Genomic DNA, 15,675 nt, shown 5'->3' with positions numbered 1-15,675 from the left:
TTTCAGAGACAGTAACAGGCAGGTGCAGAAGCACAGCTCTTACTCCTGCCGACACCGCCTCAGCCTAAGATTACTGGCACGGAAGTGGAAACGTTTGTAAGTGATCTTTATAAAAACGTGACTCCTTCCCTGCAGCCTACAAATTCCGTGGGGATCCTCTACCCTTAACAAAGACCAGCAGCAGCACACGCATTGGAGTTAATCTGACTCAGATTTACTCGTGGGGCCATCACGTGTTGGCCTTGCTCAAAGCACATGTGCCCCTCTGGTCACTTATGAATGCTGCAAGGACTAAATTAGGGGCCTCATATAACACGTGTGGCCCCTCAACGATCATACACTGAGTTCCACCACGTGCCAGACACTGCATCAGACACTGGGGACACAAGAGAAAGGACCCCTCACCCTACTCAGGCAGAGCCCAGTGCAACAGGAGAGGGAGAGGGCAACTGGAAGCCCGCAGCACAGAGCCTGGGCACAAAGAAGGCAACACAGCAAACCAAATTCTCTACCCCTCTCCCAGTTAAATAAAATTAAAAAAAAAAAAAAAAAAAGACTCCTCTCCCTACCATCTGGAAGCCTCTTTCTCACTTCCTAGTCACCCTACAGCCTGCTGCAGCTTGCCTCCCTCCTGACCGTTCTTCCGAAGGTTATCAAAGAGCAAATGACAAGACCTCAGTGCCCACTCTTACCTGAACATTCCTCAGAGCTTACCACAGCTATGCATGTGTCCCCTTCAGAAACCTCTGTTCCCCATGGCTTCTGTGGAACTGTCCCCATGCTTTCCATCTCCTTTTCTGGCTCTCTGGTTGGCTCCCTTTCCACTCCTTCAATGTGAATGTTCCCTAAAACCCTTCAGCACCCTTGTGTTCCCCACACACATGCTCCCACGGGCAATCTCATGAACTCCATTCTCAATCAACACCTCATCGTAGAACCCATATTTCTATACCGGGCCCAAGTCACCCTCCTGTACTTTCTATCTGCCTACGAGCATCTCCAGTCAGCTCTTTGGAACACATCTCAAGCCCAACATGTCCAGAACCACAGCCTGTCACTAAATATACAGGATGATTCAAAAGTAAGTGAGCACCTTCAAAGAGTTACAATACCATCTGATTTCTCCCTGTGGAGTCAGATCGAGAGCTCTGTGTTTACACCACTTCCTCCTCTCAGCTTGGAGGAAATGAAGGCAGCGTTGGGGCTGCCATTTGCCGTTTCAACCACTGACAGTAAAAATGCTACGTTCCATCGCTGTCCTCTGACACAAGAGGTGCATGCTGAGCACTTCTGAGACTACAGAAATAACCGTGGTAGTTCCTTTATAAAGTGATTTTTACTACATATTCATAAATGGCCTCATCAGTAAATAACCAGTTTTTGAAAGTGTTCAATTCTTTTGAATTCCCCTGTGCCAATATTCATCCCTACTATAAAGGAGCTCACCCCCACGTGGACAGGTGGTTCTGCTCTCTCCGGGATTAAGTTTCACTGGAAGGTAAGCCTTATGAAAGTAGGGCCTGCATTTTATTCATGGCTGTGTCCCCAGCGCCTAAAACATGAGCTTTCACCCAGCAGGGAAGCAGATCAGCGTCTACTAGATATGAACACCTATTTGGTAAATGAGTCAAGGAGAAAGAAGCACAGTATCTGCCCATGAACTTCAAAGTCTCCCACCGGCCCTCAACCCTAGTGTTCCATTCTTCTTTCCCAAGGTTTCTTGGGATATGGAAGGTATCCCTACAAATGTCCCCATATTACTATCCTCAGAGTTTCTCCTACCAGACTGGTGTCCGAGGCTCTCAAAGACAGCAAGCCCTGGAAGGCTTCACTGCTTCTCACCTGGTTCCCTCAGAAGGTCACTAGGGACAAGCTAGCACAGCTGCTCCCTCCCTGTGGCTGGCAGAACTTGCCGCACATCATCTGTCTGCTTCTCCGTGGCCCCACATCTCACCTGCTGCCCACAGCTGCTCGACTAACTCCTCCACTTTGTACTGATAATGTGGCAAAAAAGGAAGCTACCATGGAGAACCAAATAACTATCATCTATGCCTGCAAAGGGAGGGAATGGCTTTCTTCTCTGACAGACTTGGGTTCCTGAGCGCTGTGACAGTTATCTTCTGAAGGCTTTCTCAGCTGTTTCAGAAGGTTACGCCGGTGCTGCTAGAAACCGTAGCACTGGATGAATGATACATTACTACAGAAACTTTCTGGAAGTACTAACACACATAGACAGGTCTTTCTAGGCAAAAGACAGATACCTTTTACCATGGCCAACGAGATTAAAATGCAACGGCTAAGACCCCAGAGATGCTCATTCCCTTCATAAGCTTGAAGAACCAAACAAAATTAAAGATCCTGTCTTAGAGAAAAGGACAAACAGCTAGAGCCTAAAACATAGGTTACCAGTTTGTTGGGGTTTTTTTCTTCCAATGGGTTTTTTTTTTTAAAGATTTTATTTATTTATTCGACAGAGATAGAGACAGCCAGCGAGAGAGGGAACACAAGCAGGGGGAGTGGGAGAGGAAAAAGCAGGCTCCCAACGGAGGAGCCTGATGTGGGGCTCGATCCCATAACGCCGGGATCACGCCCTGGGCCGAAGGCAGACGCTTAACCCCTGTGCCACCCAGGAGCCCCCTTCCAATGGGTTCTTACAAACAGACTGCTAATTCATTTGCTTGAGATGGCTTAGGTGTAGTCAGCATTAACTTCAGAAATTGTAAATCCCCAATTACTCCCATAATGATATATTACTCTAAATAATGAAACAGAATCAAATATTATTAGAAAATAGGAAACACAAGACAGGAAAGCCTTCATTTCATTCTAAGCTAAAAATAGCATTTTGGAGGTAAGTCATTCAGAAATATTCTCAACCTCAAATTTAGGAGCAGTCAGGAGGTTAGGAAAACACAAGCCGAAAACCCAGGAAACAGACGTGAACGGAGCCAGTACTATGATTTCTCCTGCTGCTCGCACACTTCTTCAGGACTGGTTAAGTGGCATGGAACTTACACAGTGTGTCTATGACAAGGTTATGGGCCAAACTGGTTTTCTTTAAAGCTGTGAGATATGGTTTTATTGATAAGTTTCAAAAGAGGAATGGTTGGGGACACACGAGGGAAATTTCCCAGTATCATACCTTCCTATTAGACAGAATTAGGAAGAGAAAGAATAAAAGGGTCTCAGGACACATCCCAACATTCTGTGGCCTGGCCAGCCTAGAAGTTTGCCACTAAGAAAGTAAAAAAGGAAACAGGGATCGGACAGGGTCCATTGATCAAGTACTTTTTAAATATTCTCCCAACATCACTGACTCTGGTTCCAGAATAGCCACGTGGCAACAGCACAGACAGGAAACTCATGACTGCATGTCATGAAATGACCTCACCGAAGAGAACTGGGGGGCTTTTCCTGCCTTACCTTTGTTCTTGTAACTATGCATTAGCGTCTCAATTATTTTAAGTTCTGCCAGTCGGCAGGGGTGGGGGGGTTTTCTTACCACTTTCACCAAGACAGTTCACTCAGGGCACATGACGAACATTAAATCTGTTTGTTGGTTTTTCACTCGAGAATTCTCGCTTCTGGCTGTCTATGTTCTCCCTTCCCTGGTCCCCAACTGTCACCTGTCCTCCCTTCCCATGTCCATTCTCTCTTCATACGTTCTTGGATAAAGATTTCTGGGCTCATAACACGTGCAACTCGCGATCCCAAGGCGCCGCCCAGTCCATTCATCCATTCTCCCATCAAAACTATTTATTAACCAGGTACTACGTAGTGGACACCGTTCTAGATGCTGGTCCGTCACCTCCCTGTCCAAGAAACTTCAGTCACAGCCACGTGTAACTCAGAACAGAACCTACGCTCCTCTTCAAACAGCAACAGACGATTTCATAGCCTCCCTGGATAACACCAAGCAATGACCCAGATCGTGGGACAGAGTTTCCTCTGACAGGCGGATGTAAATTAATGTTCAGTGACATCACCAGAAAAATCCAACAGCCACCTTCGTGCCCCTGAAAACAGAACTCTTTCCTCTTTGTCTAGTATGACTATGGAGGCAAAATATAGTAAAAGCCCGATTTTAAGTATGTAATTCTACACGTCTTAACAACAACAAAAAAGTCTATTTAGCTGTACCACTAAACAAATCAATAACCTCTGTAGGAAGAGAAAGGTGGGTGTCCAGGCCATTCCACAGGCTGAGGATGCTGGAATCACTGGGGGGAGGGCCTGAAGGCCCTGTCTGCCCTCCCTGGGGGATCTGGATGCACAACCAATTTGAGAACCATTCCTTTTGTGGAGACAATACAGGCTTTCACACCAGACATACCTGGATACTGAACAAACTTCTTAATTTTACCAGTTTACTTGTCCATAAATTGGGAGACTGCCTTGCAAGACTGTTGAAAGGCTGCAGTTAATATGTGCCATGTGCTCAGCACACAGGTAAGGATTCAATAACAGGAGCTGTTATTACTGTTATTGTTTTTATTATATTACTATTATTCAGGGCTCTTCTAAAACTCTGTCTCTGTACGTGCTGTTCTTTATTTGGGAGGCCAAGAATGGAAAGCAGTGTGTTTGTAGTATTTTTACCAATCACACCTGACTAGAAGGAGAGGCTGATTTCCTGTGTTCCCACATTAACAGTCCTAATACAGGCCACCGTTAAGGGGCGCCAGGATGGCTTAGTCGATTAAGTGTCTGGCTTCAGCTCAGGTCACGATCCCAAGGTCCTAGGATTGAGGCCCCCCATCAGGCTCCTCGCTCCATGGGGAGCTCGCTTCTCCCTCTCCCTCTGCCTGCCGCTCCCCCTGCTTGTGCTCTCTCTGTCAAATAAATAAAATCTTTTTTAAAAAATACAGGCCACCGTTTAAAAAGAAACAAGAAAAATCCCTCAAGGTTTGGCTGCTGACTCACTACCCTTTTTTCTGCCTCATCTGTACCCACCTGCATGCTGTCCCGGAGGGGCCACCACACACCTGTCCACCTGGACGCGAATCACATTCCTGCCTTGCTCCTTTTCCTACTTTGCTTTCTGAGGAGCAGGCCCCTCCTCACCTGAGCCCCGCACCCATCTCACTGGGAGGACGGACTTGCTGCTCCGTCTTCACAACCACATGTAAACAAGCTGGTAAGACCTGAGTCTTGGCATCTGCGGACCATCACTCCTCGTGTCTGCCATGTTAACAGAAATCCATGAAAGGCCCCACATTCTGCAGGATCACAACCAGATACTTTTCCCAATTTGTGTATTAGTCCTCATATGGAAAGAAACAAGTCTTCCTCAAGTCAAGGGATAATTCTGTACTCTGCTTAGTCTACCATATCCATTAAGCACATTCCCCACACAGACATCCTCTCTTGCACCCCATAGAATAGGCTGGGTATCAACAACACCTCCCACAGAGCCCGTAACGGATGCTCTGACCCATAATATTTCACAAGCCCTAATGTACACAGGAAAGGCTCAGCTCTGAAAGCCACACAAAAGCACTCATAAATTTCAGACGACCCTAATCATCCCCTCCTTTTGCTAAGAAACCAGTTGGAGTACCACTTCAGACCCATTATTCTTATAATGAGAACTTTCCTTCTCAACACTCTGTCATATCAACCTAATCAAGTGTCATGACTATTATTTACACTGAATTTTACTTAAATTTCAAGTATGTTTACCAACAAAAGCAAAGGTGAACATTCTTTGAAACTAATTGTCTAATAAAAATACAAAAAATCATTATTTTTGTTCATTAATTATTTTTATTAATCATCACAAAACTCAGCAGAACTCTAATGAGTAAAACTCTGTATCAAATCACTTCAAAATTTCAGAGCGTAAAGACAAAGAATCTTGCTGATTCTTCTAGATACAGCTGATACATTCATCTCTCCAACTTCTAATGACTTCCACTTTTTTTTTTTTTAAAGATTTTATTTATTTATTCGACAGAGGTAGAGACAGCCAGCGAGAGAGGGAACACAAGCAGGGGGAGTGGGAGAGGAAGAAGCAGGCTCACAGCAGAGGAGCCTGATGTGGGGCTCGATCCCATAATGCAGGGATCACGCCCTGAGCCGAAGGCAGACGCCCAACCGCTGTGCCACCCAGGCGCCCCATGACTTCCACTTTTGAGAGACTCATCTAGATTAAATGTATGTAAGTCCACGCTTGCCCACAATATTAGCATTATTTAATTCTCAAGTCATGTTAAAAAAATTTTTTTTAAATGCAAAAAAAGATTTCAAAAACTTAGGTTAGAAAAGGAAGAGTCAAAGCTAATTAGAAATGCCCGTAATGACAATTTCTTTTTTTAAAAGGACATTATTCCAAAATGCCTACATTTATCTATCTCTGTATCTGTTGCTTTTCAGATCCTTCACATCAGCACATTCTCTGTACCACGGGATATTTTCATCCTCCGCAAGGTAGAAAGCTTGCCTGCCTCCCTGTGTTATCTGTCCGCGTTCCATTTGAATCCAATTTCCTCGCATTACCTCTGCCCAGGTCAGGGATGAATGGCTGTCAAATTCCCAGTGGAATAAAAAGAAAAACCCTTTCTTCCTGAGGCAGCAAGTTTCAATTCACAGAGCACATGGCTAATCTACATATGTGAAGGTCACGGCACTTCAGTCAAAGAGGTTAAGAATGGAACAGCTCACGTAAGGGGTTGTCTTAAACATCTTGGCATGATGCCCAACAAGTAAGATTGTTGAAAAGCAATAGATAGCTTCTGGCAGCAGTAAGGGGAAAAATATTTTGATCATGTGATGCCGTACACACTACCTAGTTTATTTCATGTGTGAAACTTTGCGAGTCCCTAAAAAATACCACATATGCAAATCAAATCCAGATTTCAGCTTTACCAGTTTAGCCAGGCTAGTACACCTCCTTCTTCATAAAATGAATTTATGTGAAGTTTCTAAATGCACCAAGAATAAAACTTTAACATATTGACAACCAGTTGGCTCGTGTATCTTAACAGCTGATTACAACTTCTTTGCATTAGTTTTTCAGAGAACCATGAAACACCAGCTAAGGGTAGTCAGACTAAAAAGCACATTCCTTTAAGTTACCCGAACATAACTGTCTTAAATAAAATTCATCTTCTCCCTCCACTCTTCTCTCCCTCTCCATTAATATAGCAATACGGAAAACTATAGGAACTTAGCGCACAATAAAAGACAAAACACAAAATTGCTTTTCACGTCCTATCTTCACTAATTAATTGCTGAATAAAAGTAAAACGCTACTGCTTTAAAGTGCTCATACTTCTGACAAATGTCTCAATGGAGGAGGGAAAACCAAGTCTTGCCACACATAATGGGTACCAGGGGAGAAACCAAGACTTGCACAAAGCAAGCCTCTGCCTGCTGTAGCCTGCACCTTCCTGAGCGTTCTCTCTGCTCAGCCAAATGAAAATGAAAGGAGCTGGCACCAAGAGTCGGGAAAGGGAAGATTTTCAAACCCAGCAAAATCATAACAAATGTGACTACAATTTTTAAAACTTTTCCACAGTTAATAAACTACTTCTTTAACACATGGACAAAATTAATTAAAAGCAAAAGATCCATTTCACCAATTTGCAAGTTGTCTGCCGACCACCAGTTTCCTTCAATTCAAAATTTAAATTGCTTATGAGGCCAGAGTTATTCAATCCATGTTTCTAATTAAATGGAATAGCAGGTAAAATAAAAATATTCCACGAACTATCTTATTTACTGTAATCACCAATATTCGCTTCGTAATGTAAGGATATCCCTCTACACTAACCAATGAACAACACAATGTTTAACCATTTTTGAAGATTCCCTGGATGTCTTTTTACCTGGTACAGTGCCCCAACACCAAGGTCACTAAATGTTTGTTGATGATGGTGAAATTAAACGCCCCAATTATTGATCTTCTGAATTTATTTTTCCTGACCAGTTAAAAAAATATGACTGTAAACAGACTGGCAAACTACAGCAGACATTTTAGAAATGTCATCAATTGCCCCATCACTCACTCTCCCTGAACACATGGCAAGGTACAAACACATTAGGCAATTAAGAACTGAAACTGTCTAGACTAGAAATAAGCTTCGAATGTTAACCTATTTGTTCCTAGACGAAAGACTAATAAGCTGTTAAATTAACTAATAGAGAACCCCATCTAATTAATTTTCATTCCTTGTCCGTGAGAAAATACAATCCTTTATTACTTTTTGAAAACACCCCTTGCTTTGCCAGGTAGTATGGCTGTACTTTATCAAGTATACTTTCCCAAACAATTCATGGGTTAAGTCTTCTTTCCCATCCCTTTAGACTTCAAACCTCAGGCAGGTGCAATCACTTGCCCAAGGTCACACAGGTCGTCAACGTCCAATCTTCCAGGTTCTCTAACCTGGTCACCTCTGGCTCTTGCCCTTGAGCCTCCCTGCTTCCATCTCCAGGTCTCGCCACTTGGTTAACTTAGTTAACGTCCACTCATTAACCAGGTCTCAGCTTATTCAACCTTAGTTTGTGCAAGGAGCCTTATTACTTCTCCCCCCACCCCAATCTAGTCTCTACAGCTGTCCCACTAACATCAGGACTTCTCCCACCGAACCATTTACATAGTATTGTATAGCATGTTTACTAGTCCTTAGTCACTGCACTGTCAATTCATCAAGGTCCACGTCCTTGTCACCGAGGAATCCATCATCCACCACAGTACCAGGCACACAGTAGGCTCTCCACAAACATCTGCCTGACGCCCAGGTTCTTGCTATATTCCCAAAGCCCTAACACATAGGAGACTGTTCAGTACGGTGAAGGTAAATGAACAGAATTCTTCTTTTTTAAAAGATTTTATTTATTTATTTAAGAGAGAGAGTGACAGCGAGCACAAGCAGGAGGAGAGGGAGAAGCAGCCTCCCGCTGAGCAGGGAGACAGACTCGGGGCTCGATCCTAGGACCCCGGGATCATGACCCGAACCAAAGGCAGATGCTTAACTGACTGAGCCACCCAGGCACCCCAAGTGAACTGAATTCTAAATCCTTCATGCTAATGACACTATAAAGTCATTTCTTTAGCTGATAAATCACCCCAGGACACCCCAAACAAAATCCTAATTAAGATCACTTTCTCATCAATGTCATAGCACCTAAGAACAATTTCCAAGTATACTGACCTTCCACATAAAATCATGAAACACTAACTGAACAGAGTTCCTTGAAACTGTTGTTGGAAATGTATAATATACTCTCAGGAAATTTTCAGTTTGGATACATTATCAACTACTCTTCAAATAGTTCTTAGATGATGCACTTTGAGGGATACAGTCTTTCTGCACAGAACTGCAGAATAATGAAACCATTCATTTTAATTTCCACTTTGTAAAACACCAGGAGTGTATGATAATTCACCAGGGAAAATTATGTATCATATGTTATATTTACTCTTTGTATCTTAAGCACCAAGTGGTGCTCAGAGTATTTGTTCATAATAGAATTAAATTTTGTCCCTGATACTTTTATAAATCTCAGCATTAACAAAAAACGGAAAAAAAAAAACCCTGTTCCTCTCTACCTACATACTTGAGACAGGCCCTTGGCATTCTCAGGTATGACATTCCCAGCTTTGACTACTCGAGAGCAACCCCAAGCCTCCCTGATATGTAAAGTAAATTATAATCTTGCTAAGGACCAAATGTGAATCACATATTCAGTGAAGTTGAAACAGATGCAGAAGTGTTACTTAACCTTGAATCAGAGACCAAAGTCCACCACTCAGAATCCCAAAGCCTAGTTTTAATTTTTTGAAACTTTGTTCCTTTGCAAAAAGTACCTCCCCTAAAAAGCTAGTCATTTTTGTAGATCATGAAAAGTGGAAAGGTCTAAGAAGTATAAGAAAGGAATAATTCTCAGAATTTACTGATTAATATTAAGGATGGAATCCTGTGAGGCAGCAGCTTAGACTCAATGACATCAATCCACCATGGGCTCTACTGGTCAACCAAAACCAATTCATGCAATTGCTTACAACAGCCCCAATCAGTACAAAACTACATTTTGTGAGGGAAACTGCAATGGTATTCACAAAATCTGTATATTTGCATAGGCCTCAGTTTATATTCACTGAACATGCCCGGGATCTAGTATAGTTTAATAAGATGTTCAGCGGTGCATAGCTGATTAGGCACTGTATTTTTTAAAATTCAAAGCAGCACAGAATTTTGCAGCTGGGAGGGACTGGGGTCACCGAATTGATGGAGGCCGGGGCTTATGTGCGACCACACCCTGAAGCGCAGGAGGGCGTGCAGAGAACAAGAACTCAGGGTTCACTACAGCCTGGGAAGACAGGTGGAAAAAGGAGAAATACCACCTAACAATGCCACAGGATTTGCAGATAAGACCTCTGTGACAGCCCCGCCCGGCAGGCAACATTCCACGTGAGGAAACTGAACCTCTGCCGTATCTCAGAGAAAAGGGGCACTCAAGCCCACAAGTGAAGCAGTCTTACCAACTCCAAGCCCACAATCTTTCCATCACATCAGGATGCCTTGTCATGTATTCGCATTCCCTCGTAAATCCTCATAATCACAGAAATAAACTAATATACAAGAAACACACAGGTTCCCTTAGAAATGTTCTTCTTCTTCAGACAGATTCTTGCTCAGCAGTAGCAATGTTTTACATTTCTATTTACAAGGTCATTTATAATTCATTGTGTAAAGCAAATTTATTATAAAAAATACAAACTGAAAGCAGAAAATTTAAAGGATATTAAAATGGGGTGACAGCTTGAAATAAATCAATATATAGTCACAGAATCTTAAAATTTTCTTCTTCAATTCTCAGAAATTAGATGCCGAATTCTAAACAAATTTTAGAATTACCAGTCATTTCAAAATAAGGCTATGAAGTACACTGAATGGTTTAACTTCTAAGATGCTCAGCACAAAAAGAAACAGGAGATACTAAGAATTCTGGAACAGCCTCCACTAATCATCAATGCCTCGCTCTCTGAAAGGTTTATTTCAGGACCCAGAAGCAGTAGCTGAATTTACTCCTCAGCCAGCATACATTATCTAAACAGTTACCAAAAATACTCCAGCAATCCAAGTATCTTCCTAAATCTGAGCAGACTGTTTTAACTTTTCTCCAAGAGCCTATGTAATGTAGAAAACTGAGAAAAAGAAAAAGGACCGTTCTATATAAATTTCAAAGTGATTATATTTTCCTTCTTTCAGCTATTATTCTTCGTAGTGGGATTTATTTTGCTGTGGCACAAAGCCAGCAATTGGTAGAAATGGAAAAGAGTCACTAGCTCACATCAACTATATCACAACAATCTACAATTCTCTGTTTTGCCAAAATCCACTCCCCCACCCAAAAAAGCAGGCCAACAGACTGCTGACCCACATGGTTGCTATTTGCACTTTGTTTAAATGAGCCAGTTCTAAGTCAACGATGCCAGGTTTGGGGGGAGCCGGCTTTGGCAGCTTGTCTCCCTGGAGTGCACACAGGGAGCAGCAGCAAGCCCCAGACCCCGGCTACCAGCGGTGCCGGCACTGGGCTGAGGGAGAAAATGGGTGCTTAGTTAAGTATTTGCCAACTGATCATTCGGAGCAGATACTTATCTAGCCTACACCTCAGAGCATACACAAATGCTAAATGTTTACACCGTAAGAAATCATTGTTGCTTCCAGGTACACACTCTTAAATCACAGTTCAATGTCTGTGTCCTCTGTGGACTTCAGTGTTAATGTACACAACTGATCATCTAAAGATGTAACTACATATCAGCATCAATAGCAGTTAAAATACGATTCCAAATTTTACAGACAAAAAACCCTGCTTAATAAGACCATCCCTTTGCAGCTGCCTCTAAATTTAATTAAAAGACCAATCATCTTAATTCAGGAATTTTTCCACATACAAAGAATTTCTGCAGTTTTGCAGAGGACTACAAATTAAAAACGTAAGGGGGGGGAGCACAAATTTGGGGCACAGAACACTATGGAAAAAGACAGAGCATCACATGAATTTGTTGTTTGCTCAGGCTTGGGGGGCTGGGATGGCTCAAAACTTAAAATACAACTGGAAAAAAATTATCATTGTAAATGATCTCCACTAATAGTAGAAAGATAAAACCAGTTAATTTTGAAAAGAGGCTAACATGCTAAAGATGAGAGAGGTAAAGGGGGGAAATGATCACGCTAACAGTTCATTTTCATGTCCTATTATCTAACCAAGCACCAGGTTTCTCTCAACAAAGTATTCCAAACCTTTAAACAGAAAGTCTTCAAAAAGTTGCCTTTAAAGTTCAAGAGACCTGACAATGACATAACTAACCTACACAAAACACATTTCCAAACAGACAAAACCCGGGGAGATCGCCCCCCCCCCAAGTTAGAAGTGGGAGGAAGTAGTGGAGTAAACACACACACACAGCATGAATGCTGCTAGGGACATCTGAGGAAAGATTTACTGACAAACTATGAAGCAGCAAGACTGATGGCTCTAAAAAGATTATTTTGCTTACAATACACATTAATAACTAACAATATTAAGGTCTGACATGAAGAAACTTTCGATTTCAGTTGGGAAGATGAAAAGTTCTGGAAATGGATGGGGTGATGGTTGCACAACAATGTGAGTGGACTTCATGGCATTGAACGGTACCCCTAAAAATGGTTAAAATGGTAAATTCTGTTATGTATATTACATCGCAATAAAATACATATGTATAATTTTTTTAGCCTCCCATATTCTTAAAAATGTGATCTAGAATTTTCTCCTCCATTTCATCAAATATGGCTTCCCTTCCAGAATCACCTAATAAGGAATGACTTGTCTGATTCTCAAGTTTCATCCTTCATCGAGGCCCAAACAAGATGCTGAGAAGACCATCCTGTCGAAGATGCTGAGTGGATGCAGGATCTCGTTCAGTTCAAAGGGACCACCCTGCTAGGACAGATCGAGTCCAGATTCTGCTGCCACCTACCTAAAGTAGGAGTGTCTACTGGTAAACCGGATATGCTTAAGATTTCAGAGCTCTGGTCTCTTCCCTAGAAGTAAGTATCATTCAAGGAACAAATTAGTTCATCTGTCAAACTCAGGAGCCTGCTAATATTCTTGACACTGATCCATTCAGAAGTGGGTTTGAAAACTACCTATTGGATCCTATTCAAATAAGTAAATCTAAGGAAATAGTTTTCTTAGAATTATTCCAAGTTAAAGCCTTTGAAAATAGAACATGTTTGCTGAAAACTTACTGTGAAAGCACATATTTTACTTTGATAAAGTCACTCAGTCATTCAATTAGGGTGAATTGTTGAAGTTAAAACTATAGTATGCATATACCAACAATTCCATTCATTCCTTTGTATGTTAGCATAAGGCAAAATCAGTGGATACTTAATGATAATTCGGTACCAATACCTGTATCATTTTCTTTCCATCAAAATTCTAACAGAAAAAGTCACATAAGTGTACCAAGTTTTTAGATCAAAATTAATTCACTCAATAACCCAATTAAACCATAAAGAGCCACTTAGTCTTGTATAGATAGCCTTCAAACTGTAAAAAGCAATATTGTGTGATCGTTCCACGTCTATGATATATATATATATACATCCTTGGGGGATAAGCAGTTGTGCCTGGTACCTACTTCTCCCCACAGACACATGGAGAAGTCAAATAGGGACCCCTCAGCCTCAAATGCAGGCGTGCGTGCGTGTGTACACGTACACACACACACACACACACACACACACACACCAAGTATGTGGCTCTACTCTACATATCCACAGAGAATCTGCACAAATCTCCTGATGAAAAAAGAACACCTCGGAAAAGGCCAGAGACCAAAAATTATCCAATTCCAAAGAGGCCTAGGATGTGGAAGTGGGTCGTAAGTATAAACAGCATTCTAAAATGTCATAAAAATTTTGTAACATCCATTTTGAAAATCTAATTACTGCAAAAAAAAAGGAATTTGAACTTTATTAACATTCCTTGTGAGCCTCCATAAATCTGTGGTCTTAAGTGATACACAACAGTTCTTTCAAATATAAATATAAGCCTCAAATTTACAAATCTACACACAGGCCAAAATGAAAGTGACACAAGTGAATTATTAGTTCCTTTTCCTCAATGATGGATCAAAGTACACAGATCCATTAACCGAGCAGTGTCATTCTTGTAGTGAGAAAAACCTCTAAATTTAGGGCACTGGGCAAAAGGTAATATAGTTCCATCCAAAATTTACATGTCCAAATCAGTCTTCAAAATAAATAAAATTTCAGAGACCCCTAACAAATTTTAAATCAAACCACTCTCTTCCGAGGAGAGAACAGGGTAAAAATAAACGAAATGATCATCGTTTCAGTTTGCCTGTCATATTGGTATTTATCCTACAGAAGTTAGTTCCTATTACATCAAAAGCCATTTTTTAAAGATATACTATGCCCCAAATTACAAAGTGATAAAGTCCATTAATAAGAAACAGAACTAAAAACTCAACCCCACTTTCTTACACCTGTTTTCTTTAAAACATGTGTCTGATAAAACTACCAAATGAATTTATGAGTCTTCCTCCACACAGTCTTACATTTTCAGAATTGGTCCTCAAACCAGAATTAATACTATTTTTATACCAGAGTGAAGATGTTATTCTCTCAATCCTAATGAAAGAACATGATACTTAGAGGGAAAGTACATTAAGGTAAGTGTCCAAGGGTGACTTGGATTATTTCCATCTCCACAACACACTTGTGATACTTCTCATACAATATGATGCCGGGGAAAATGGAACAAGTAGAAAAAGCCCTGCCAAAAATTCATTCCTAAATATAGATAAAAAGCAAAACCAAAGAAAAAAGGGGGATTAAGGTTTCTCACTATAGACCCAAGGGAGGAATATGATGTTCCCTGGAACATACTTATCAATTTTGTGTTAATATAAACATAAATTTAAGTCATAGCTGTCTTAAAGAGCAGTTCTCATTAAAAAAAAAAAAAAAGTCAAAGTAAGTACACAGAAATGATGATGTCCAAAGAAAACAACTGTAAGCCATGCAGAATTTCATTCCAGGTAACCTAGGGAAGCAGAAAACTCTAAACATTTTTGTTTTTGTTTTTGTTTTTTAATGATAGGCCTTTTCTCTAACCACAGCTGCCAATTCCACCTTCTCTGACGACAGAGCAGCCAGCCAGCCATATCTCAGCAAATATAACAATTTAGGGCAAAATAATTTCTTTACAAGATTTAAAACATCAGATAGGATGAAATTTCATTGGGAGGGAAGTGGGGAATGATGTTATGCTATAATGTATCTTATACAAATTTTAAGGTAATCAGGAACCAGTCTGTAACTTCCTGCTTTGCAAGCCAGCCAGTCACTTCTTTTAACGGTAAATAAGGCTCTTTTTATTACATTGTATTATATTCTATAAAACTAAGGTTAAAATAGCATTAATGGAATTCAGCACAAATGTGGACATTATAAAATCTTGGTTACGTTAGGAGACCTCAGTATTCCTATTGGGACTACTCTATCTATCTACATTATCTTAAAAAATCCAGTAACAAACTGTATCATAAAATGGCTTATTTCACTTTTTTAAAAGACCCCCCCAATACAATATACACATATATTTTGTTTCCAATTACAAAAACATTTGCCACCCAATATGAACCATTCC

Source organism: Ailuropoda melanoleuca, chromosome 10 (genome assembly GCF_002007445.2).
Source record: "Ailuropoda melanoleuca isolate Jingjing chromosome 10, ASM200744v2, whole genome shotgun sequence".
NCBI lineage: Eukaryota > Metazoa > Chordata > Mammalia > Carnivora > Ursidae > Ailuropoda > Ailuropoda melanoleuca.
Note: the sequence above shows the minus strand (reverse complement) of the source record.